The sequence below is a fragment of the Aquarana catesbeiana genome, linkage group LG08 (genome assembly GCF_042186555.1).
Source record: "Aquarana catesbeiana isolate 2022-GZ linkage group LG08, ASM4218655v1, whole genome shotgun sequence".
NCBI classification, from domain to species: Eukaryota; Metazoa; Chordata; class Amphibia; order Anura; family Ranidae; genus Aquarana; species Aquarana catesbeiana.
The window spans coordinates 163,278,586-163,305,649 of NC_133331.1; positions in this window are offsets into that span (position 1 = coordinate 163,278,586).

Sequence of the window (27,064 nt, forward strand, 5' to 3'; positions counted from 1 at the left end):
TTACATAGACAATACAGTGGTCCCCATTGGGCTGAGAATCCAAATCTTCCCCACGTTAAAGAACCCACCAAACCCAATACGTACTGAATATGAAGAGAATCTCACAATATGCTCATTAGATATGATGAAAATGTTAAAAGATCACTATGATTCTGAAAACACAAAATTGGATGCAGAAATCCAGGGCATACAAAATAAATTAAACCCATTCAGGAAACGGATATATTCCGTTCCTCGGAAGGGGAGATGAAATGTTTTGTGGATGAGTACAATAAACAACTGGTACAAAATAAAGATAAAAAATTTGCTAAGAACTCTGTGGCGTTCAAAATGGGTCTAGCCTACAAATGGAATAAGACCAATAGGGGAAACTTTAACAGGTATAGACAGACAGATGATGGCAATGCTTCTACCACTTCTTCCTACAGATCTCAAACCATACACATCGAGGTTCATAAGGCCCCTTCACATCTCACCAGAACCCTATGGGCCAGGGTGAGAATACACGGGGAGATACAGAAACCAATAGCACTCAGGTACAGAAACGCAAGACACCCCCACCCTCAGATGGGGAGGATTTTGAGTACATTTCAACAGACACTAGAGGTAAAACCTATCCCAGTGGAGCGGCACCTGGTGCCACTCCCAAACAACAAAGGCCGTCAAGTTTTCGCAGACTTGACTCTAAAGACAAAACACCTATGACTCCAAGACCACCCCACAGCACAGAGCTACATAGACCAATTTGTAGTTTGTCCCATCTAGCTCAATCACATACATTCAATGTCATTAATCTAACTTCACACACTTTCACTCAGACAGAACTTGAGGTCCTAGGACTTGGACTAAACTTCTGTCCAACACGAGATTTGGATCACTTTGACTGTGTCAAAGATATCAACTTATTTGCCAGAAAGCTTAATTTCAAATCCTATTGGCATAATCAATCCACCCACACCAAAGAGAGCTCTGATCTTGGTCTCAAATGGATTACAGAATGTTGAAAATCCTTGACCAGTTGGAAAAAGAGGGAGGAGTTTGGAACGATCCTAATTAGATGTACCAAATTCTGACCAACACAGAAGACACAGACACCTCCAATTTCACACCCCCCGAGTACAAAAATAGATTGCGTAAAATTTCCGTCTTTCCCCAACTCTAACCTTAGACTATTTGTCGATCGCGTAACCCAGGATATTCAAGAATTACACCCAAAATCTAAGAAATCGAATTTAACCTCTACTCAAAGATCTGCTCTTAATCAAATTAAAGCCAGGCAGGATATAATAATTAAACCCTCAGACAAGGGAGGTAACCTTGTCACACAAACGATAGAGGATTACAAGGCTATGTGTTATAGGATTCTGGGAAATTCCTCTTGGTATCGGAGGATCTCAGTTGCTGCGGTCCACGATTTCCTACAGTAATTGTTCAGAATCATAGATGAAACGTTCTCTAAAAATCTAATCACTAAAAACACACGAGATTTCCTCAAAGTACACCATCCCATTACCTCTACCTTTGTCAGAGAGCTCACCTTGCTGGTCATGGGATTGGCCACCAGAGGGCGTGCCTGTGAGCAAGCCGGCCTATTTAAGTTTGTCAGGCACTCTGTTCAGTGCTGCCTGATCATCAGCTTCCTGTGCCATAGTTCCTGTTTCCTGTCTTGTCTTCCTGTTTACCTGATCTCCTGACGACCCGGATTGCCCTTGGATTCTCCTGTTTGCTGCCTGTACCTGACCTTGGCCTGTTTGACTCCGCTTCTGCCTGCTCCTATTGTACCTTGCTGCCAGTCTGTTGCCGAACCCTGCTTGTGTCCCGATCTGCCTGTCTTGCTCCTGCTCAGCACCTGTTACCAGTGTTACGGACTACTGACCTGTTGTCTGAAGATCATCTCTCATCCTGTACCTGGATCTCTTCAGCAGGCTCTCATACCATTCCGCACTCTCGTGCCTCCTGTCTGCTCTACCAGGGGCCGTGAGTCGGATAAGTAAGGGAGTCTACCCTCTGCCCAAGTGGACTCATCAGTCTGGTAAGTAAAAGTCTGACAGTATCAGGCAGCCATGACTGAGTCTGGGCAGGGGGCCTCCCCCATGGATGAACTATGTAGACACCTGGCAGGACTTACCCAGGCCGTGAAAAGCCTTCAGGAAGGTTACTCAAGATTGGAGGAACAAGTCCAGGCCTTATCTTCCTCTTCCAACCCACAGGGGGCATCTTCTGCTGGATTCCAATCTGCACCCTCCGTAGTAATGCTTCCTCCAGAGCCCAGAGTACCCACTCCCGAGAAATTTGCCGGTGAACGCAGCAAGTATCGTGCCTTCCGCAATTCCTGCGAACTCTACTTTGCTTTGCAACCCCGCACGTTTTCACTGGAAGCGACCAAAGTAGGCTTTGTTATTTCCCTGCTGACAGGTGAGCCACAAACCTGGGCTCACCACCTTCTGGAGCAAAAATCTATCTCCCTAGATAGCCTAGACGATTTCTTCAGGGCCATGTCCCAATTATATGAAGATCCCCAACTGACAGCGACTGCTAAAGCTGCACTGCACTCTCTGCAACAGGGTCGCTGAGCGGCCAAAGATTATGCAGTCGACGTCAGACGTTGGAGCGCCGATACGGACTGGAACGACGCTGCCCTGCGTCATCAGTTCAGAATGGGGCTATCTGACCCACTCAAGGACGAGTTGGCTCGAGTGGGGGTACCTCAGTCTCTGAAAGACCTGATCGATCTCTCCATCCAGATTGACCGTCGCCTAAGAGAGCGTCGGTCAGAAAGGTCTACCAGCCACCTTCGTCCCACCTGGATGTTACCCAAGGTTCCCAGTCCGGTCAGTCAGTTTCCTCCGGCTTCATCTGTCTCGACTCCAGAACCCCCTGAACCCATGCAACTCAGTCTGCTCCGGCCTACGCTTACTCCAGAGGAAAAGATGCGCAGACGAACCCACAACCTGTGCCTATACTGCGGTGAATCCGGGCACTACGTGAGAGCCTGCCCCAACAAGATGCGTAAGTGTCGTTCTGCCTCTTCAATGTGTGCATCTGTGTTACCTAAACTTGGTTCTCATCTCGCTCTTTCCTTCACTCTGCAGCTTCCAGGAGGGAGTATTCCAGTGTCAGTAATTATTGATTCCGGCGCATGCAGCTGTTTTATCGATTTGACCTTTGTTGCCAACCATTGTATTCCGCTTCAACCTAAGGCTCAGGGGCTTGCTGTCCATCTAGCGGATGGATCCATCCTTAGTTCAGGCCCGGTCACTCAAGAGACCGTCCCCTTGCTGGCCACCATGGGTACCCACCATCAGGAGCTTCTGCGTCTGGATGCCATCTCTTCTCCTCTCTTCCCTATTATCCTAGGGATGCCCTGGCTGCAGGCCCACAATCCCAGTATCAACTGGGCCACAGGAGAAGTCAAATTTCTCTCTGAGTATTGCCAACAGCATTGTTTACAGCAATCTTCTGACATGACCTCCCAACTCCTGTGCTTGGACTCAGATGCTGAACTATGTCAGTCCGTCCCTGAAGCTTATCTGGACTTCCTGGATGTATTTAGTAAAAAAGGAGCAGAAACCTTGCCCCCTCATAGGCCGTATGACTGTCCTATAGAACTGTTACCTGGTACTGAAGTTCCGTTTGGGAGAATCTTCCCATTAACTGAGCAGGAGTTAGACACATTAAAGACTTACATAGATGAAAACTTGGCAAAAGGGTTCATTCGTCCTTCTACCTCCCCAGCCGGTGCCGGCATCTTCTTTGTCGAGAAGAAGGACCACTCGTTACGTCCCTGCATCGATTACCGGGAGTTGAATAAGATCACCATTAAGAATCGTTATCCCTTGCCTTTAGTACCTGAACTTTTTCAAAGATTAGGAACCGCAGTCATATTCACGAAACTAGATCTCCGCGGAGCTTATAACTTGATCTGTATCAGAAAAGGGGACGAATGGAAGACGGCCTTCCGTACTCGATTCGGGCACTTCGAGTACCTTGTCATGCCATTTGGATTATGCAACGCTCCCGCAACCTTCCAACATTTCGTCAACGATATTTTCCGTGATTACCTGGATCTGTATGTAATAGTATACCTTGACGACATCTTGATCTTCTCCTCTTCACTAACCGATCACCGTAGACATGTCTGCAATGTCCTAACCCAGCTTAGGCAAGACGGCCTCTATTCAAAACTCGAGAAATGCGAGTTTGAACGTCAATGTATTCAGTTCTTGGGCCTAGTCATCTCAGTGGAGGGTATCAGGATGGACCCCCAAAAGGTGTCTGCTATTCTGGATTGGCCCGCTCCGATAGATAAAAAAGGGGTACAACGCTTTATTGGCTTTGCCAATTTTTACCGGAAGTTTATTAAAGGTTTTTCTGCAATCATCGCTCCAATCACCGAATTGACTAAACAGGGAACCCGATTCTCTTGGACTGACAAACCCCAGTTGACTTTCGAAAGACTCAAAAAGCTATTTACTTCAGCCACCATTTTGAAACACCCTAACCCTGTCCTACCATTTGTCTTGGAGGTCGACGCTTCGGAGATCGCAGTGGGAGCGGTGCTCTCTCAACGACAGGGCGCCAAGGCCCTCCTCTATCCAGTAGCGTTCTTTTCACGCAAACTTTCAATTTCGGAAAGAAATTATGATGTGGGGGATCGAGAACTTCTGGCCATCAAGGTGGCTCTGGAGGAATGGCGTTACCTATTGGAGGGTGCTGCACATCCTATTCTGGTCTACACCGACCACAAGAATCTGGAATACCTGAGAACAGCCAAAAGATTAAGACCTCGTCAGGCCAGATGGGCACTTTTTTTCTCATGATTCCAGTTTCACATAACTTACAGGCCCGGTTCCAAGAATATAAAGTCAGATGCTCTTTCCCGCATGTTTTACGATTCAGAGAGGACCGTATCTCCCGATACGATTCTTCCTTCGGGGAACTTCCTGCTCCTCCAAGGGGACCTTGTTTCACGGATAAGACAGGCCTCGGTGGGAATGCTTCCGTACCCCGAAACAGATTGGAGAGAGGGCCTGTTTTGGCGAAGAGACAAGATCGTGGTTCCCGAGAAGCTAAGGGTGACTGTGATGGAACTATGTCATGATCATAAGTTGGCCGGACATTTCGGTGTCTTGAAAACCACTGAGCTGGTACAGCGCACCTTCTGGTGGCCTCAATTAGCCTGTGACTGTAAAAATTTTGTGGATTCATGCAACACTTGTGCTCGGAGTAAGAACACCAGGACAAAGGCCTGGGGATTATTAAACCCTTACCTGTTCCAGAGAGGCCATGGAAGATGATATCAATAGACTTCATCGTGGAATTGCCCCCCTCCGAGGGTTTCTCTACTATTTTTGTTGTGGTAGACAGGCTGTCGAAGATGGCACATTTTCTCCCCATGAAGGGTACACCTTCGGCTATGGATACGGCAAAGATTTTTGTCAAAGAAGTGGTTAGGTTACATGGAGTCCCAGCAAGCATTGTGTCCGATCGGGGTGTTCAATTCACTTCAAGGTTCTGGAAGGCCCTCTGTGGTTCCCTCGAAATTGAATTGGCCTTTTCATCCGCCTATCATCCCCAGACGAACGGGCAAACTGAGAGAACCAACCAGACCTTGGAGCAATACCTCAGGTGCTTCTCTGCCTTCTCTCAGGATGACTGGGTTTCCTTATTACCCGTTGCAGAATTCTCCTATAACAACTCCTTGCACTCTGCCATCAATCAAACACCATTTTACGCTAATTATGGGTTCCATCCATCTTTTCTACCAATCTCAGTACCTGAATGCTCCGTTCCGGCCGTCTCAGAGACTATGAATTTCTTTTCCACCAACAATAAGATCCTACAAGAGACTATGGCCAAATACCAGGATTACAATAAAAAAATGTTTGATAAGAAGAGGCGTGGAGAATTGATCTTGGAGCCCGGCAACCAAGTGTGGTTGTCCACAACTAACCTGAAAATGTCTTGTCCCTCTAGGAAATTAGGCCCTAAGTTTATGGGTCCGTTCCCAGTGAAGAGGAAAATAAATGATGTGACCTATGAACTTGATTTGCCAGACTCTCTAAAAGTACACCCGGTCTTCCATGTGACGCTGCTGAAACCTGCTACCTCTAATCTTTTTGCTGGTCGCACTGTCGGCCCACCCAAACCTGTCATAATTGACAACGAAGAGGAATTCGAGGTAGAGGCAATCCTTGACTGTAGGAAAAGGAGGAATGGAATTCAGTATCTTATTAAATGGAAGGGGTATGGTCCAGGGGACAATTCCTGGGAACCAGAAAACAATTTACATGCCCCGGAACTTTTACAGACTTTCAGAAATGTTCATGCCTCCAAGTTGGCCCGGCTGGGCATCCGGAGGCTGCCCTTAGGGAGGGGGTACTGTCAGAGAGCTCACCTTGCTGGTCATGGGATTGGCCACCAGAGGGCGTGCCTGTGAGCAAGCTGGCCTATTTAAGTTTGTCAGGCACTCTGTTCAGTGCTGCCTGATCATCAGCTTCCTGTGCCATAGTTCCTGTTTCCTGTCTTGTCTTCCTGTTTACCTGATCTCCTGACGACCCGGATTGCCCTTGGATTCTCCTGTTTGCTGCCTGTACCTGACCTTGGCCTGTTTGACTCCGCTTCTGCCTGCTCCTATTGCCTTGCTGCCAGTCTGTTGCCGAACCCTGCTTGTGTCCCGATCTGCCTGTCTTGCTCCTGCTCAGCACCTGTTACCAGTGTTACGGACTACTGACCTGTTGTCTGAAGATCATCTCTCATCCTGTACCTGGATCTCTTCAGCAGGCTCTCATAACATTCCGCACTCCCGTGCCTCCTGTCTGCTCTACCAGGGGCCGTGAGTCGGATAAGTAAGGGAGTCTACCCTCTGCCCAAGCGGACTCCACAGTCTGGTAAGTAAAAGTCTGACAACCTTCTATGCCCTACCCAAAACCCACAAGTCCCTTCAAAACCCACCCGGGAGACCGATTATTTCTGGGATTGGCTGTCTAACCCAACAGGCTAATTCTCTGATGCCTACCTGCTTCTCTACCAACCTACTTGAAAGACACCATCCATGTACTAATGGTACTAGAGGGACTAACTCACACGATCTTGGCCTCCTTGATGTGGAGGCCCTTTACTCAAGTATCCCCCATGATAAAGAGGTTCCGATGACCTCACTCTTTCTCAGTGAAAGGGACCTGGATGCCATCCCTTATAATGCCTTCACCGCTGAGATGCTATACTTCATCTTGACACATCATGCGTTCATCTTCAACGGCTCCCACTACCTCCCGGTGCAGGGTGTAGCGATGGGGACCAAATGTGCCCCATCGTATGCAAACCTGTCCCTGGGGGGGTTGGAGTGGGAGGTGTTCGTATCAGATGATTACTCAATGTACCTGTACCACACCTTGCTGTGGCGCAGGTACATTGATGATATACCAATTTTCTGGACAGGCCCTCATGAGCTTCTTCTAACATTCATTGAAACATTAAACTGTAACAACTATAATCTGTCTTTCACACTAAACTGGCATGCGGACACTCTCCCCTTTCTAGATTTAATTATTCATAAGAATGTAGAGGGAGAAATAACCACCAACCTTTACCGCAAAGAGACAGCAGGTAACTCCTTGTTGCATTTTCAAAGTGCTCATCTCTCTCACTTAAAAAAGCCAATCCCCAAAGGGCATTATTTGCGAGCAAAGCGTAACTGTAGTAGTGAGGAGGACTTTCAAATACAAGCTCTCAACTACATCGATTCTTAGATCGTGGCTACAGTCAAAAATCCCTTAAAATGGCCTTTAAAAATGCAAAGGACAATCCCCGTGATCTGCTACTTTTTCAAGGAGAAATGCCAGCATCCTCTGGTTCACGAAGTCTACGACCTATTACGAGGTATAACAATCAGCATCAAGCTTTAAAGCATATTTTGCATACTCATTGGCATCTATTACGGTATGATACATCATTAAAACTATTCACAGAACCAGAGCCACACCTCATATTTAGACGCAACCATGTGATATTTTAGTGTCAAGTCACTACTCCCCTCAAGAAAATCGAGACCCCTGTGGCTCATTACCCCATGACCCTTTTCAATGTGGTACATGTGACTTCTGTCTGTTCATTCAACCAGGCAGAATTGTTCATCTATCCTCAGGTGAGGATCTAACTATGCATCACTTTGCAAACTGTGACACTATCAGTATAGTGTACTTGCTCACATGTGGCTGTGGAAGCTACTATGTGGGCAAAACCAAGCTAAATTTCTGGAGACGTATCAAAGACCATGTTACAGATATACATATAGGCGTTACTAAGAAACTTATACCCAGACATTTCGCTCAGGCCCACAACTATGAAACTGACTCTATAAGGTTTCAGGTACCATTCCCCAGAAAGGGGGGTGACTTCAATCAGAAAATCCTGCAAATCGAGGCCAAATGGATATACAAACTAAGGCCCACTCAACCACCAGGGTTAAATTACACCATTAGCTATGCCACATTTCTTTAAATGGTTGACCCCATCCTGTGGTAAAATAATCCCTGTCCCTCCTCCCCCCTTTTTTTTCCCCTCCCCCCTCTCTTCCCTTGCCCACCCATTCTAACTAGAAAGTGTACTAATTTTTTGTTGAATTGCCACTATGACTTGAATTGTCATTATGGTTTCTTATGTACATATCTGTATGTACCTTTCTGACATTCGTGCTATGTATTTAAAAGGTATCTGTGTGCACATTGTTTTTGTCCAGCAGTGACTATGTGTCATACCAAGAACATACTGACCAAAGGTAAAATGTATATATACATTTTTTTTTCATATTCATTTAGGTGTTTGCAGCTGTGTTTAATTCCGATCATCTTTTTTACAAACAGACTCATTGCGATCTGCTGTCTGGTCTGGTGGAATTGGCCTGGCCCGTGTCTGCCCATTGCCTGTAGGACCGGGTGTCCTGTGTGTGTATTTCCACACACAGTGCTCCCTGTATCCTTTCCACCAACTTGGAACCCCACAGAGGCAATCCCTGGGTGGATGTTTACATCCCATCTTGATTCCGCTCAGACGCGACTTCCGGGTCACGTCACTTCTGGTTTCACACTTCCGCCCGCTTGGAACGCATAGCGCCAATGATGCACGTCCGGTTTGCATCATTTCCAATGCTCGGCTTGTTCCAATCCTCCCCTTGTCCATCGGCCCGGCTCTGGCTCCCTCCTGCTGATAGCTATCAGCTGGGAGAATTCCTGTCTAAGAGATGAAACTAGAAGGGGTGAATGCCACGGCTCTGTCGCGTGCGCCCCATCTGGCATGTCAGTGGTCAGATGAGTCCTCTCCCGTCCCTCTGGATCCTACGGAATCCATCTGAATCTGTGATCTGGGCGACGGGGGCGCCCTCAGGGATCCCTCCTTTCTCCTCCCCCACACATATATATACACCATGACCCATGAGTGCCTTCATTGAGCAGTTCACCTGTACAAGGAAACATTGGAAGGAGACACATACACACACAGGGAATTAGGTGAGAATCCCCGTGCTAGGATAAATTCTGCAAAAACACTACTTACCCCTTTTTTTAATAGACACCTTTTTATTATTGTTTGATAGGTTTCTCTACAGCTTTTCCCTTACAATATTATCTACTGGGATTTAGACCGAAGGGTGGTTTGATCCACATCCACACTCAATCACTTTATTCCTTTTCAAAAAGTATTCTCTTTGAACTTTTTTGAATACATTTTTCTAACTATATATTGGCCTCCCCGTAATTGTAAGGTAATACCTTGGAATATCTATAGGTCCCCTCCCTGCTTTCACCCCCTTCACAACTCTCACATATATATTTATCCTCACATATACACACACCCTTTCCTTCCCTTTACTGTCTTCCGTCCCCCCTTTTCCTTCCCCTTCTCTCCCTCCTCCCTCCCCCCCTCCCCTTCTTTCCCGTCCTTTCCCTTCCTTCCAGCCCCCACATCCTTCTCCTTCCTTGCCTCCCCCTTCTCCACACTCACTTCCCCTCCCCTTTCTCTTTTGTTCCTTTCTCCTTCTCTCCCCTTTTCCCTCCTTTTCCCTTCGTCCTTCTTTTCTTCCCCCCTCCTTTTCTATATGCGCCATATTGCTATCAACACATTAATATCACGATCACCATTACACAGGAGTCTGCTCTGCCTTCCTAGTAAGGACACGGAAGTTAACCCCATGGGCCCCCCAGGCTTCCTCCCCACTAGACTGACTGTACTATAGGCATTACATTATACAGGTGAAATAACAGTATACTAATATAATTTTGTATAACAGGTAATAACTGATCCACTTGTCCCTTTGCTCCTTTCTTGGTTTTGACACATTGTTAGGCATAAAATAAATAAATGGAATGTAGTTCTAATCCGTTAGCTTCATAATATATTGTAATGTCATTTGAGTTATAATGAAGTGGCTTAACCACTTGTCATTATAGTCAGTGATGATCAAAATATCTATCAATATCTATCTATAATTCTGTCAACATCTTATTCATAGCTTATTACAGTATTTGTACAAAGTTCGTGCTATCTCAAGGCCCTGATGAAGCGGGACCTCCCTCAAAATGCGTAGGCCATCTGTCTTGATTTTTTCAGTCAGGACCAGCACATCCTGGACCAAATAACAGTAACTGTGATTTCAACCCGCTATAACTGTAATGTTTTTATTCAACCATCTGTATAAGGAAAATAAAGATTAATTATATTTTTATTTTTTAGTATATGTATTTATTAAACCCTACATGGTACACACAAAGTCCCACCCCACTCTATTTTTGTTATTGATTCCTACTGAGCAAAGCGGATGCCACCCCATGTGGAAGGGGCCTGTCAAGACAGGTAGCAAGCGGCAGGGAAGGATGCTGCTGTGGTGTTGGTGACTGCAGCACCAGGGACCTTGAGCAATCTCCAATGATTCAGGGCATGCTTCTGCACATATCTATTATCATTGTCATTAGAACATTGTGTTGCTTTTGGAGATATCATCATAATTTGTATGCACTGAATTTTTACACCTTTTTGGGGATTTTGTTGGCAACCATATAAACACAGACACTTCATTTTAAATGTACAAAAAATAGATCTCATTATTCATTTTACATCATAACATATTCACCACCTAAACCTGTGGCATATTAAAAACAGTAATTCTTTACAAAAGATAACAGAGGGTCTACATATACAGGAATATACTTGTCAGATAGTGTTACGACCAGTTGTTGTCAGATAGCTGGGATGTAACCCCCGCAATCACTTCAATTGGAGCTATCCAATGCACTTTGAACATAAGTCAAAACAGTTCTACATCAGGGAGGAACCACCATCATATCTGACTGTTAGACCACTTATCATCCTCAGAGGTATCCAGCAAAGGAACCTATTCTGTGGTGGGGAGGAGAAGAGACAAACACACATGTAGCAAAGCCTAGAATGGGTTCCTTTGCTGGATGCCTCTAAGGATTATAAGAGGTCTAACAGTCAGATATGATTGTGGTACTGCTCTGATGAAGAACTGTTTTGACTTATGCTCAAAGCGCATTGGAAGCTCAAGCTGAAGCTCACTGCGGGGCTAACATGCCAGCTAGCGGACAACTGGTCGTACCACTATCTGACAAGTATATTCCTGTATACGTGGACCCGCTGTTATCTTTTGTAAAGAATTCCTGTTTTTAATATGCCACAGATTTAGTTGGTGAATATTTTATGATGTAAAATTAATAAAGAAATCTATATTTGTACTTTTTAAATTAAGTGTCTATGTGTTTATATGGTTGCCGACAAAATCCCCAAAAGAGTGTAAATATTAAATGTTGATATTAGGGATGGTGGCAACCCATAGCTACACTTGAAGGGATACAATAACTTTGATCATAATGTGTATGAGGATGTGGAAAGTTGCTAAAGTGACCATATGCACTGTGAATGTGCTTTTATATTTATCTAATGGTAATGTAAACATGCGTATATTTGGATTCATTATTATAGTTCTTATAAACTATATTAAACCCAAATAAATATCCACATGTTCATATTACCAATAAATAATTATAAATGCACATTCACAGTGCATATGTTCACTTTAGCAACTTTCCACATCTTCATACACATCATAATGACAGTATAACATCTCTAATAGCAATCCTAATGTCTTATTGACAATGATAACCATGAATAACAGCAACTTTTATCACTGCAATAACATTTACAAACACTTAGATGTTCACAAGAAATAAAATCAAACCTGCAGAAATGTCTGTGGCCACACTAGATTCTTCAGCATTACATTGTGCTCCAGACAGCAGCCACTCACTCACTCACTAACTTCTTCTTTCCATGCAGGCTTGTGCCCTCTCTCTCTCTCTCTCTCTCTCTCTCTCTCTGGCACGGAAAGATGCCCAGTCCCTCTCCCCAGCAGCTGTGTCCTCCGTGCAGAGCTGTCACTGCAAGCACGGAGGTGAAGAGGGAGGCACACTCTGTTCCTGATGGAGCCCGGTCTGAAAACATCCAGGGACAAACAGCAAACAAGGGGGACTGTTTACAGCTGTTTACAGCCCGCACTTCCTCCCGGCTCTCTCCTCCTTGCTCCCAGGGCTGAGCTGACAATAGTGATGCCGCTGTCATTACTCCTGTCAGCGGCAGCGCCCCTCCCAATGCTGCGCCCAGGGCAGATGCCCCCCTGCCCCCCCCCCCCCCCCCCAGTTTCGGCCCTGATCTTCATTCTTGTTTATTTTATTGTTGTAACCAAATATTTCTCCATCCTGAGTCTTAATTCATCCATGTTAAAACCTCTTGTATCCTTTTTGCACTCATTTATCTTGTTTCCCTTCTGTACTATTATTACTGCCAATAAACTTTGCAAAGGGAATGTAGATGTTAGTTTAGGCCAAAAACAAGGTTAAGTCCTAAGCACGCAATCTTGTATGAAACATTTGTAAAGATCTTTGCAACCTAGGGTCTATATTTCAGAAACACTGTTGTCAGAAGTAATAACCATTATATTTTGAAGGCTAAGTTCCAGATGCTTACATCTTTCACTGGTCGAAATGGTGAAGCAGTTAAAGCGGAGTTCTGCTAAAAAAAAAAAAAATTAAACGTCAGCAGCTACAAATACTGCAGCTGCTGACTTTTAATAATTGGACACTTACCTGTCCCAGGGTCCAGCGATGCGGGGGAACGAAGCCCCGCTCATCTCCCCCTCCTTTCTGAGGCGCCGGCATTGTAACTGTGGGCCCCCGTGCCGTGACTGGCCGGGCAATCATCTGAGACCTGTGACGTGTCCCAGATGATTGCCAAGAGGGAGGGGGAGAAGTGATCTTCCTTCCGGTGCCACGGTGCACCGGGAGGAAGTGGGAGCTGGGACCCTCTGAAAAGAGGGTACCGGCCCCCCCCAAAAAAAATTACATGCCAAATGTGGCATTTCAGGGGGGTCACCTCCCTTAAAGCGGAAGTTCTATTTTTCAGTGGAACTCCGCTTTAAGATGTTAAGAACAATATTCAAATCCCATAAAGTTGCAAAGTCCTCCCTGATCAGATCTTTGTACAGGCTTTGAGAAACTGTCTCATCATCAGAGGCAAAGCCCAGAGGGTCCACAGGTTAGGTGGCACAAATTGCTTGCTTTGTCAGGGGCGCTGACAACCCACGCTACGCCACTGGGTGCCAGTGTCCGCCATAACTGTTATCGAAGAACCAGTGTCCAACTGTTCGAGTGTAGCTGAGTGCCTGAATATTTGACACTCAGCTATCACCATAAATCTCTTCATTAAGGTGAAAATTAGGATAGTGTGTCCACTGGTTCAGAAAGCCCATCTTAAAGGCTTTGATAGTCCAATGTGCCTATTTGACTATAGGTATGGTGCCTGACAAAGGCCTTATAAACTTTATACAGCTGGGGGCTGACAGAGAAGTACAGTAGATTGCCAAGTTCATGATTTGCATAATGGTCTGGATCTTTTCTTATGGTAACCCTACTGAATTGTTGACTTAATTGAATGAGGGTGGTTTTAATAAGATTGTTCTAAGGTTGACAATCTATGCATAGTTTTGTAGAGTCCGAAATAGAATGTTACTGAGTTTTAAGGGTATGCTGTTGAGCCAATGTCAGGAATATGTTGTCCAGGCAATAAAACACCCAAACACCACTCTAATGGAGTAACACAAAAAGTGAAAGAGCGATTTTGAAAGTGGTTCCCAGTGCTGTTGAGTAACCAAAAGGAATAGCCAGAAATTGTAAATGATGATCTGCCATCAAAAAAATCTGAGAAATTGCTGAAATAATGAGTATGTGTAGATTAATGAGTATGTGAAGATAAACATTGGATAAATTGACTGAAAGTATCCAGTTGTTGATATGCACAGTATATCTGATGGTTTGCAGAGACTCCATGCAAAAAGAACACACTTTATATGTTTGTTGAGTGCTTTAAAATTCAAAGGTCAACATTTTCCTGTTTTTCTCTTGATCAGAAATACAGGAGAGTAAAACTGTAAGTGAGGCACAAGCTGGATTCTCTCTGCTGTAAAAGCATCCAAATGTAATGCTGCAATGTTTTCAATTTGCAGGTTAAGTATTGCGCCCCCATCTACACTAGCCTTGTGAGTTCTCTGCACAGCGCATGGAGAGATACATTTCTATTTGTTGAACTTACCGTCTGTATGCACTCTTCATGTACATGTGTCTTCATGTGTACATATGCATATGTATTTGTGTTATTCTATATGTACACACCTGGTATACTACCTGTATATTATTGTCTGTGTTCTGTTTTCTGCAGAAAACGACTCCTTCTAAAACTCCTGAGGAAGCGGTCACCCCACGAAACATGTTGAGAAAGGCTGGATAAGCATCTACTACAGGCCCCCTATTCTACTGGGGCATTAAGTAAAGACATTCAGTTTTTGAAGGAGCTATTTTTTCGTTTGATTAATGTATTGATGATTGTAATAATATATGATGAACTGGGAAATTAACCACCTAGCCACCCTGCTGCATGCTTTTTGCAGGGGTACAACCAAATACCTTCAGAACAGGGTTCCCATAAGGGATAGCTTTGGTACCCCAAAAATAAGGACTTCAGAGAGTAGAACTGAGGTAATCTGTTTGGAGAAGATCACAACAAGTGTAGGAAATTGGCAGATCCATAATGCCCTCAACTAGACTAGAAAACAAATAACATATGCAGTACATTTATAGATTTTGTACTGCTTTCTAAGTGCTTTTCTAAAACCACAACAGTTAAGTATATGACATTTAATAAGTCTAACTAAATTGCTAAAGAAAATCCACTTGGCACAACAATTTCCTGACCCACAGTCTGTTTAGTAAATATTTTAAATATAATACACAGAGTTATTACTTGTATGTGCATATGTTGTGAAACAGCTGTCTCTCTGCAGTATGTTATTTGTCTTTACAAACATGGCTCTCGGCATTGTGGTTGCAGTTCCCCCCCCCCCCCCCCCCCCGTCTCACAGGCAAACACCTCCTAATCTGCAACAAATTAACTGTAATTGCTTTGAATTAATAAAAGCAAACAAAGTAAATGTTAAAGTACAACTAAAGACTCCTGAATAAAAGTCTAAACAGGTAGTAATTACTATTTGGTGCACAAGCCCCATAACATAAACACAACTTTTTTTTTCCCCATAAAGTTTTTTATTGAAAATTACATATCACTCAAAAAAAGCTTTTTCATTCTCAACAGTGATTACTATTAACATATGAGGAATAGTTCTATCTTCTAGCTAGTAGTATCACAGAATAAAGAATTACACATTTCCAGAAGTGGACATGTAGCAAAACTGAGAGGGCAGAAAACCTCATCTGTATTAAACCTTTTTAATAATTTTGGTGTAAAAAAGGGTTAATTGCTACCTAAACAGGTGGTACATAGTACCAAGAACAAAAAAAAAAAAAGAGTAGTACAGGAGAGGAAAGAAGAGAGGGAAAAAAAGGAGGGGGGAGGAGTAGTTGGGGAGAAGAGAAGGAAGGAATGGGTAAAGGTATGGGGCCTGTTCTCTCACTCCAGTCCCCCACCCTTACGGGTGAGCATGTGCCCAGTTCCTCCCATATCAAAGGGGGTGCAGATTGATGGTCATCGCTGACCATAGTTGGTGATCCATTACAGATCTACTGTAAGCAAGGGTCATCTTAATGTGGGCCCAGCAGTATCATGTGGTAGTAGATTTTGTAAGTCAGTCATGAGAAATGTGGATGACCTTTTCAATCTCCTCTATTTGGTTAATTCTTTGGAACCATTCCTTTACTGTCAGACTTTGGTCTGATTACCAGTGACAAGGTATACGCTGCCTGGCAGCATTAACCATGAAAATAGCAAGTGACCTGGAATATATTCTTTTTGGGAAAGGCGTATGGTGCAAGAGGTATTGTGTTGGAGAATAGTCCAGGATGTCAGTAGGAACTGCAGCAATGATGTCATGCACCTTTTTCCAGATAGGTTGAAGCTTGGAACATGCCCACCAGGTATGCAACATTGTGCCTTCCTTAATATTGCACCTCCAGCACAGGTGGGAGAGTTAAGAAGAAATATTGTATAGGAAGAGAAGGGGTCATGTACCAACGGGTAAGGGTTTTATAACCATTTTCCTGAGTCACTATGTTAAGAGAACCTTTGTGAATACAGGTACAAATGGATTCCCATTCCTCTGTTGTGAAATACATCTTTAGGTGCCTCTCCCATGCCAAACAAGAGGAGATCTGGAACGCAGAAGTGTCCACAAATGGGGATGAGTATATAGTCAAGATGATGGGACACTGTGGAGCTTTTTGATTGCACAGGGATTACAAAGGGGTAGGGAATCTGAACCACGAGGGGGTACGTCCCAGCAGATTCAGAAAATGTCTAATTTGTAGGTATATCCAGAACGGGAGCTTGTGTGGGGCAGTAAGGAATGTGACCTCTTTATAGGTCAGAAATTGCCCATTACAGAAAAGGTGGAGAGCCAGGAATTCTTTTTAAGGCCATGTCTGCCGCAAAAAAGTTTTGGGCATCCTAGGCTTAAGGCGAATGGCATCAGAGGGCTGGGCATAGAAGTGTCTGATTCGGGTGTACGAGCATGTTAAAGAGCTATAAGCAGAGGATTTAGCAAAGGGTGTGATTTTGCTTCCTTGGGGAATCAGTGCGTGGGAGCCAAGGTATAGACTGTAAGGGTTGAGAAGAGAGATTTTTTTAAGCCAAACAAATCCTTTCGTTTTCTCATGTACAGACCAGTCCACAATTCTAGTCAGCAGGCTTGCCCAGTAATATCTATGAAGGATCCGGTAAACCAATATTTCCTTTGTAAGAAAAAAAGGCATAGATCTCATCCCTAAGTAGTAATTGGACAAAGAGAGAAAAGTTGAGGGGATTTTTGCGGTGCCAACAAAAAGATATGTAATGACTTAAGATTAAAAAAATACATTTTATTAATACAAAAAATTTTTTAAAAAAGAACTACAAAGTACATAAAGGATTATTCACAATGATAACAATAATATAGTGGTTATGAAGTATGTAAGTTCAGGCCAAAATAAATGAAGATTGCACACTAGCCCAACATGTTTTGCTGATTGCTTTCGCTTGGTCCATAGTCATTTTGAAACAACCCCGGTATTAACAACTCAAACGAATTGGGGTACCTTCCCCTGTGGGTCCTGTGATGTTTGTGAATTTGTCGATCGAAAAATGAAATGAAAATGACTCCCAAATGGTAAATGGCATTCCACCCAATGTAGGGTCACCTCTCAGACGCCAGGGGTTATCTATATAGCCCAGTGTCTGTGTGGTGGCTTCTACATTGGGAAGACAAAGCGACAGTTCTTTAAAAGAATCAGAGATCATATCAAACCAATTAAGAAAAGCAAGATGGATACCGCCATTAGTTGACATGTTGGCATATATCATGAATTTAATCCCCATTTTATCAAATTTCTAGCACTTGAACATGTCCCCCTGGACCCCAGAGGGGGTAGTGTTGACCGTATTCTGTTACAGCTTGAGGCTCGCTGGATCTATGACCTCAAAGCCACTATATTTCCAGGATAAATGAGAGTCTAAGTTTCAAGCCCTTTCTTTAACTCCACTCAATGTTCACCTTCTATGCGGTACTCTCCCTGGCCTTGTTTCCATGTTCTCACAATAATTTTTTGTCTCCTCACTCTTTCTCTCCCCCCCCCTTACTAGTCAATTGGTTTTAGCTTTAACAATATTACCCATTATTTTGTGTGTATTTTTATATACATTTAATTGTTTTACCGAATATGTATCATGTTTTTCAATCCATTTCAAATTATATTCATATTTATAGATTTATAGCATTATTTTATTTATTTCAATTTGCACTTATAATGAGCCGGATTCACACCCAGACTCATATACGGGTTGGAGAGCTGTCTAGTGGTTCAACCCCTTTTGCCCTTGGGCCCCCTCCCCTCTTTTCTTCCCCTCCAATCCATTTGTGTCGGTTCTCGGTTCCCCCTATTTTTCCTCTGATCTAGGGACTTGGACTTAGTGGTCATACTGACGCCCAGGGCGTGCATTTGATTCATCAAATGCACGCCCACTTTTATGCCCAGCAGCGCCTATAGGTTCTCCCTTTCTTAAGGCGACAGTCATTGTTGCCATCTTTGCACTCCCATCCAGTGCTTATTCCACCTCACTGCATCCCCAACGGGCTCCTGCTTTGGTGGTGGGTTGGTGTTACGTCCGTTCCATGCCACTGTTGGACGGACTTGACTCCTCCCTCACCCACAGGGCCCCTTGGGTATTGTAGTCACAGGGACTCCCTCGGCGCTTCGCGCATGTGCGCTGGCATTGTCTCGTCCGCATCGAGCCGGTGACGGCAGACGCCGGCTCGATGGAGGACAGATAAGACCAGCTTGTCTGGCTGTTCATTCAGCCAGAGCCGGAGGATTAGACTCCATCGAGTGGCGTCTACGATACTGGTAAACTCTTTAACTGATGGCCACCTCTATTTCACTTTCTTTATGTAACTTACTTTTCATTAAGTTTTCTTTTTCAAGCCTACTATAACACATATGTGGTGGTTTTATCCTCACAAGCTAAAGCCTCTTAATCTGTGGCGCTCTCTTCTTTATGAACCAGATGCTTTTGAAACACAGTCTTATGCATTAAACTTCCAGACTAACTGCTTACCTTACTTTTTAATAACAATAGCTTTTATTTTTAGCACCATTCCCTGCACTTAACACCGTGCGGGTAGTTTAAAGCTGCTTCAAAATCGCCCCATACTCTATGTATCCTAACAAAAAATATATTACTCAAAGTAAGTGCTTACTATATGAGACATTTGTCCCCTTTTTTATTTAATATTTGTCACAACCTTATATTTCATAGACCATTTTTTAACATCATATTATATTTTTATTTCACAGTCTGACCCTTCTGTCCTCTATGACCACAAATTTGACCATCTCCCTTGTATTACTGGGGGGTCTGGGAGGAATTTTTGAATCCGGCTGTCATTTGTTTTTGGTGGTGATTTTTGTTGGGTGAGTGAGTGTGTAGTCTGCAGTGGAGATTCTGCTCACCTATAAGTATTGCCTCTTGATGTTTAGTGTAATAATAACGATGTCTGTTTTAACAATCTTTTTCTTTTTTCTGTATTTGTATAGTCTCTTATGCCAACCTTTCTCTGAATTGCACATCCCCTGAAGAAGCAATCAGCGAAACATGTTGGGCTAGTGTGCAATCTTCATTTATTTTGGCTTGAACCTACATACTTCATAACCACTATATTATTGTTATCATTTTTAATAATCCTTTATGTACTTTGTAATTCTTTTTTTTTTTTAATTTTGTATTAATAAAATGTATTCTTTTAATCTTAAGTCAATATATATCTTTTTGTTGGCACCGCAAAAATCCCCTCAACTTTTCTCTCTTTGTCCAATATTGCCTTTGTGTTTACGGAGGATAAGATGGGCAAAATGTAATTCTACGGTGCTTACCTTTCCAGAGTAAAGTGACATAGTCTCACCTGAGTGCCGAAAAGAAAGTCTTGGGAACTTGTATTGGGATTGTTTGCATAACAAAGAGACTTTTGAGAAGTATGGTCATTTTGATTAAGGCCGCCCTGCTAAACCAGGATAGGTTGAGCTCTGCCCAGTTCTTCAAATCAGGTGTGGACTCGAAGGCCGAAAGATGGTTTCTCTGGTATAGTTCAGACAAGCTTACTGGCAGTTTTATGCCGAGATAAGTGATAGCTTCAGAATTCCACATGAAAGGGAAGTTAGCCTTAAACAGAGCTACCTCAGCATCTGGGAATGATACATTGAGTGCCTGGGACTTTTAATATTTCACTTTTAAGTTAGATAGCACTTGGAAATGGTTCAGGTCATAAAGAATACTGGGTGGTGAAATATGGGGTTCAATAGGAAAGAGCTATACATCCTCTGCAAAGGCAGACAAATTATAAGTCTTATTGCTAACTATACTACCCTTATTTTTGGGGTTAGAGCACAATCTGTTTAAAAAGGGTTCTAGGGTGAGTACAAAAAGCAAGAAGGAAAATGGGCACCCCTGCCTAGTCCCATTTTGCACCTGGGAGGTGCTCGACAGGTGGCCATTTACTCGCACTCAGGCTGTAGGGTTCATATATAAAGTCAGAATGCTAGCTCACATGAGGGGTATCAACCCTATTGATCGGAGAGCTGCTGCCATGTAGTCCCAGGTCACTCTGTCAAACACCTTCTCAGTGTCAAGAGAGAGAAAGAAGCCCTACTGGGCTTGGGAAGTCAACCAATAGTCTAGATTAGGTGCCTTTGTTGTATTATCCCATGCTTCTCTGCCCAAAGCAAAGCCTATTTGGTCTAACAAGATGAGTGATGGGAGCAATGGGAGCCAGTATTTTGGCGTACAAATTGGCATCAACACTGAGTAGAGATAAGGGTCAATAGTTAGAAACATGTGACACATCCTTCCATTCTTTTGAGATTATGGAGCCTATACAGTGCCTTGAAAAAGTATTCATACCTCTTGAAATTTTCCACATTTTGTCATGTTACAACCAAAATGTAAATGTATTTTATTGGGATGTTATGTGATAGACCAACACAAAGTGGCACATAATTGTGAAGTGGAAGGAAAATGATAAATGGTATTCAGCTCCCTTTATTCTGAACCCTAACTAAAATCTAGTGGAACCAATTACCTTCAGAAATCACCTAATTAGTAAACAGAGTCCACCTGTGTGCAGTTTAATCTCAGTATAAATACAGCTGTTCTTTGAAGCCCTCAGAGGTTTGTTAGAGAACTTTAGTGAACAAACAGCATCATGAAGGCCAAGGAACACACTAGAGAGGTCAGAGATAAAGTTGTGGAGAAGTTTAAAGCAGAGTTAGGTTATAAAAGAAATATCCCATGCTTTGAACATCTCACAGAGCACTGTTCAATCCATCATCCGAAAATGGAAAGAGTATGGCACAACTGCAAACCTACCGAGACATAACCGTCCACCTAAACTGACAGGCCGGGCCTGTCTGCAGGAAACTCACCTCACCAACGATACCAAATTACATGTTCGGAATCATAAATTTCAAGAACAGTATCATTCAGTTTACACCTCATATTCAAGAGGGGTGAGCATATTGGTGGGCAGAGGTATTTCATTTTCCTGCAGGGAAGCCAGAATAGACGCGCTGGGTCGCTATGTATTCTTGAGCTGCGTTGTGGAAAATAGACCACTGGTGCTAGCAAATATCTATGTTCCGCCTCCGTTTAAAACAGAGACCATTTTGGATCTGTTGGAGTTTGTGGATAATAAGGCTGATGTACCGATAATATTGGTGGGGGACTTTAATATAGTCTTGGACAACAAAATGGACTGGTTTCCACCAGCGAATCGCGCAGAGAGATTATCAGAGGGGCATTTAGACCAACTCCTGAGAGAGGTTGGGTGGTGCGACCTATGGAGATCTCACAATCCAAATACCCGGCAGTACTCCTGTTATTCAGGGACACACTCCACTCTCTCGCGCTTAGACATGGCATTAGGTAACAGCGAAGCCCTGCAATTAGTAGGGAACATAGAGTATAAGCTGAGGGGAATCTCAGATCACTCTCCCTTGACCTTGAACCTAAACACTAGAACTGGCCGGAAAAGGTGGACAATAAAACCACTCTGGTTAGACCTAATAAGCAGCCCAGTAGAAGTAACCTCCAAATTAAAAGAATTTGTAACATTTAACTCAGGTACAGCACCTGCGGGGGTAGTGTGGGATGCCCTAAAAGCGTTCCTTAGGGGATTATTACACCAACAGGTCGCCATAATAAAGAAAGCGTCAAGGGAATGGGAGGCGAGGACTAGCAGGGAAGCTATGGAATCAGAAGCGCAATACGTGGCGGATCCAACTCCTGAAAGGCAGGAGATTTGGCTCAACCGACAACAAGAGTACAGAGAAGTAATTAATAGAAGAGCAGAGAATAAAAGACTTTTCCAGAAACAAAATTATTTTGGTGAAGGGGAGAGAGTAGGCCGGACGCTCGCACTTATAACGAAGTCCAACCTATCTCCATCGGCCATTTTTTCAATCAGGACACCGGCTGGAGAGATCACTTCCGATCCCGCCACGGTCCTAGAGATCTTCTCTGCGTTCTATAGGGATCTGTATAGGTCACGCCGAGGGTCGGACCGGCGCATTATGGACAGGTTTATAGAGGGGGTGGATCTGCCCGTTCTTTCGGAAAGGGATAGGAGTGCGATGGAGTCTCCCCTGACCTTGGAGGAGTTGCAAGGGGCTGTCATGGAGTTGTCAGGCCAGAAATCTCCTGGCCCGGATGGTTTGCCACTGGAGATTTATAGAAAGTATGGGGAAGTGCTGCTCCCGGAGCTCTTAAGGGCACTGGAGCAGTCGTTCAAGGACGGGAGGCTGCCCTTATCAATGTCAGAGGCTGATATAATAGTGATTCCAAAAGAGGGGAAAGATCAACTGGAAGTCACCTCATACAGACCGATATCATTGCTGTGTTCAGATGCCAAGATTGTTGCAAGGGCGTTAGCATCCAGATTGAACAAATGTATTGCAAATCTGGTACATCCAGATCAATCAGGGTTTATCCCCGGTCGGTCCACCAGTACTAATATCAGAAGGGCCTATTTGAACCTCCAGGTACCGACCGAGAACGCAGGGTCTAGAGCCATATTGTCCTTGGACACTGCCAAGGCCTTTGATAGCCTGGAGTAGGAATATCTCTGGTGGGTGCTTGAGAGGTTTGGATTTGGCCCTGTATTTATTGGCTGGTTAAAGATCTTTTATAAAAATCCTAAGTCAAGACTTAAGTTAAACAATGATTACTCGGAAAATTTTTCCCTCGAAAGAGGGACGAGACAGGGATGCCCCTTGTCTCCCTTGCTGTATGTCTTGGCTATGGAGCCACTGGCGGGAGCGGTGAGATCATCTCCCGAACTGCAGGGATTCCTTAGAAAAGGGGAGGAAGAGCGAATAGCGCTTTTCGCGGACGATGTCCTATTTTTCCTTGGGGACACGACTTCCTCACTGGAGAAAGTCATGCATCTAGTGGAGGATTTTGGAAAGTTCTCAGGATTAACTATTAACTGGGAGAAATCATCGCTCCTGCCGGTTGATCCATTGGCCAACTCGACTCCGACGAGCCTGCCCCAACTGAAAATCATGGAGAAAATGAAGTATCTCGGCGTTGTGCTATCCAAGGACCCCAGCGTGTTCATTGAGGATAACTTGGCCCCCCTCCTATCAAAATTTTAAAAAAAATTTGATATTTGGAGCAGACTCCCCTTGTCTGTGGCGGGTCGGGCCAACCTGATTAAAATGGTCTGGTTGCCCCAGTTGTTGTACTTGCTCCACAACTCCCCAGTTTGGATTGGGGAGAAGTGGTTCCAAAAAATGCAATCCCTTTTTAGGGAATTAATATGGAAAAAAGGGCAGGCCAGGATAGGTCTACAAAAACTGCAGTGCCCTACTACGGAGGGGGGACTGGGGGTCCCCCATCCTTTTACCTATTTTCTGGCAGCCCAGCTACAACAACTGGGCGGATGCGCCATTGATGGAGGGGGAAGTAAGAGTGCCCAAATTATTTTACAGGGAAGCCCACATAGTTCACTGGTGGAAGCACTGGAGGCAGAGTCACTACAAGGAGAGATCCCGACACTTAAAATGATTACTAGGGTTTGGCAGACAACTAAGCGAATAATGGGGTATAAAGGAACCTCAGAATATTCACCAATCTGGAAGAATAAGAACTTGCAGGAATTACTATCTGTTGACAGCAACAAGTTGTGGGAAAGGTGCGGGATAAGCCGGTTGATACAGTTATATGAGGGGGATACCCTGAAATCTTTTGAGGAACTGAAGCACGAGTACGGGATGCCAAATCGTGTATTCTATAGCTACTTACAGATTAGGCATGCCTTGAGTAAGCAGTTCGACAGGCAACCCCCCATATGGTGTAGGATTCCACTGCTACAAACAATAATTAAATCAGAGACCTCTAAGGGGTTAATCTCAGAGATATACACCCAATTAATAAAGCGAATAAATATGCAGGTAGGCCTCCCTGGGGGTAGGGACAGATGGGCGGCCGATGTGGGGGAGATAACATACACAGAGTGGAAAAGGATCCTGGAATTTGGACCAGAGGTGTCGGTCTCACCTTCACAAAAGACCTCCCATCTGATGCTACTACACAGATCTTATTACACTCCAAAAAAGCTTTTCATGTTCGGCCGCAGAATTAATGATGAGTGCCCTAGATGTAGAAGAACAGGCGACTTAATTCACATGGTATGGAGGTGCCCAAAACTAGTCAGGTACTGGTCCGAGATTTTAAAGAAAATAAATATAACGTTTAAAATTAATTTAGAGCTTGATCCCAAGACTTGCGTGCTGGGACACGTTAACAACGGGCTGAGAGACAGGAGCACAGCGGTAGCGGTAGCAAGATGTCTGTTTCAAGCCAGGAAATTAATAACACAGCTTTGGCAATCAAGAACTCCCCCCGACTTCGGAAGATTGGATTGGTACAGTCAACTCCACAGTGTGGAGTGAAAGGACGTTCTATACTAGGGCAGGCAATTATAACAAGTTTGTGAGGTTGTGGAATTCGTGGGTCCAAGCAATGCCATGTCCGCAATCAGTGCTACTTTAGCGCTGAGAGTGCTTATACCCTTAGCAATGGGGCGCGGCCGTACTAGGTGTAACTTAGAGATAAGAGAGAACAATGCACAGAACTGATGCTGCCCATCAGGTGCACCCGGGTACTATGGGGGTCCAATAAGGGAGGGTCACAGGGGGGTGGGGGGAGGGTTTAACTAAGAGAAAAGTAATAACATATAAATATGTATAACGGTAATGATAGGATATGCGGCCAATAGGCCCTGAGGTATAAGCTGCATGATATGTGACCTGTAGTTTGGGACTACTGTTACCACCTACATATTGAATTGCAAATTGTAATACATTACTTTTAAAAATCATATATAAAAAAAAAGGGGGAAAACTTTGAAAGGCCACAATGATGTGACTAAATTAGAGACGTATATGAGTATCATTCTGAAAGTAGTCTCTGGATAAAGTTGTCTGACGTGGAAAAAAAAAAAACAAAAAAAACAAAAAGACAGGCGCATTAAACGCAAGGAGAGCATTAAACAGAGAAGCAGCCAAGAGGCCCATGGCATACCTCCCAACTTTCTGAAAAGGGAATGAGGAACAAATTTTAGCAAAAGTATATAGGCACAGGACACACACCCCGCCAAGCCCCCGTAAAAGGAGAATTGTACCAAAAAAAATGGTTGGTTAAACCTACAATTGTTTTTTACCACTATTATTCCTTTATATTGGCTTTTGAAATGTACAAATGCAGCAATTTAGAAATTGGATGAAAGGTTTAGCACTGGGAAAAACACTTTTTTGATAGATAGGTAGCACATTTTATATGCAACTATATAGATCAGACCAAAATGAGGGACAAATGGGGAGGAAAGAGGGACAAATTAGGGACAGTCCCCTGAAATCAGGGACAGTTGGGAGGTATGCCATGGTAACTCTGGAAGAGCTGCAAAGATCCACAGCTCAGTTGGGAGAATCTGTTCACAGGACAACTATTAGTCGTGCTCTCCACAAATCTGGTCTTTATGGAAGAGTGGCAAGAAGAAAGCCATTGTTGAAAGAAAGCCATACGAAGTCCCATTTTCAGTGTGCGAGAAGCCATGTGGGGGACACAACAAACATGTGAAAGATGGTGCTCTAGTCAGATGAGACCAAAATGTAACTTTTTGGCCTAAACGTAAAAGGCTATGTGTGGGGGAAACTAACACTGCACATCAGCCTGAACACACTATCCCCACCGTGGAACATGCTGGTGGCGGCATAATGTTGTGGGGATGCTTTTCTTCAGCAGGGACAGGGAAGCTGGTCAGAGTTGATGGGAAGATGGATGGAGCCAAATACAGGGCAATCTTAGAAGGAAAACTGTTAAAGTCTGCAAAAGACTTAAGACTGGGGAGGAGGAGAAGGACAACAACCCTAAACATACAGCCAGAGCTACAATGTAATGGTTTAGATCAAGGCATATTCATGTGTTAGAATGGCCCATTCAAAGTCCAGACCTAAATCCAATTGAGAAACTGTGGCAAGACTTGAAAATTGCTGTTCAGAGACGCTCTCCGTTCAATCTGACAAAGCTTGGGCTATTTTGAAAAGAAGAATGGGCAAAAAATATCACTCTCTAGATGTGGAAAGCTGGTAGAGACATCTCCAAAAAGACTTGCAGCTGTAATTGAAGCAAAATGTGGTTCTACAAAATATTGACTCGGGGGGCTGAATACAAATGCACGCCACATTTTTCACATATTTATTTGTAAAACATTTTGAGAACAATTTATAATTTCCCTTCCACTTCACAATTATGTGCCACTTTGTGTTGGTCTATCACATAAAATCCCAATAAAATACATTTACATTTTTGGCTGTAACATGACAAAATGTGGAAAATTTCAAGGGGTATAAATACTTTTTCAAGGTACTGTATATTGCCTTCTCACTGCCTGTTTTAACCCCATAAA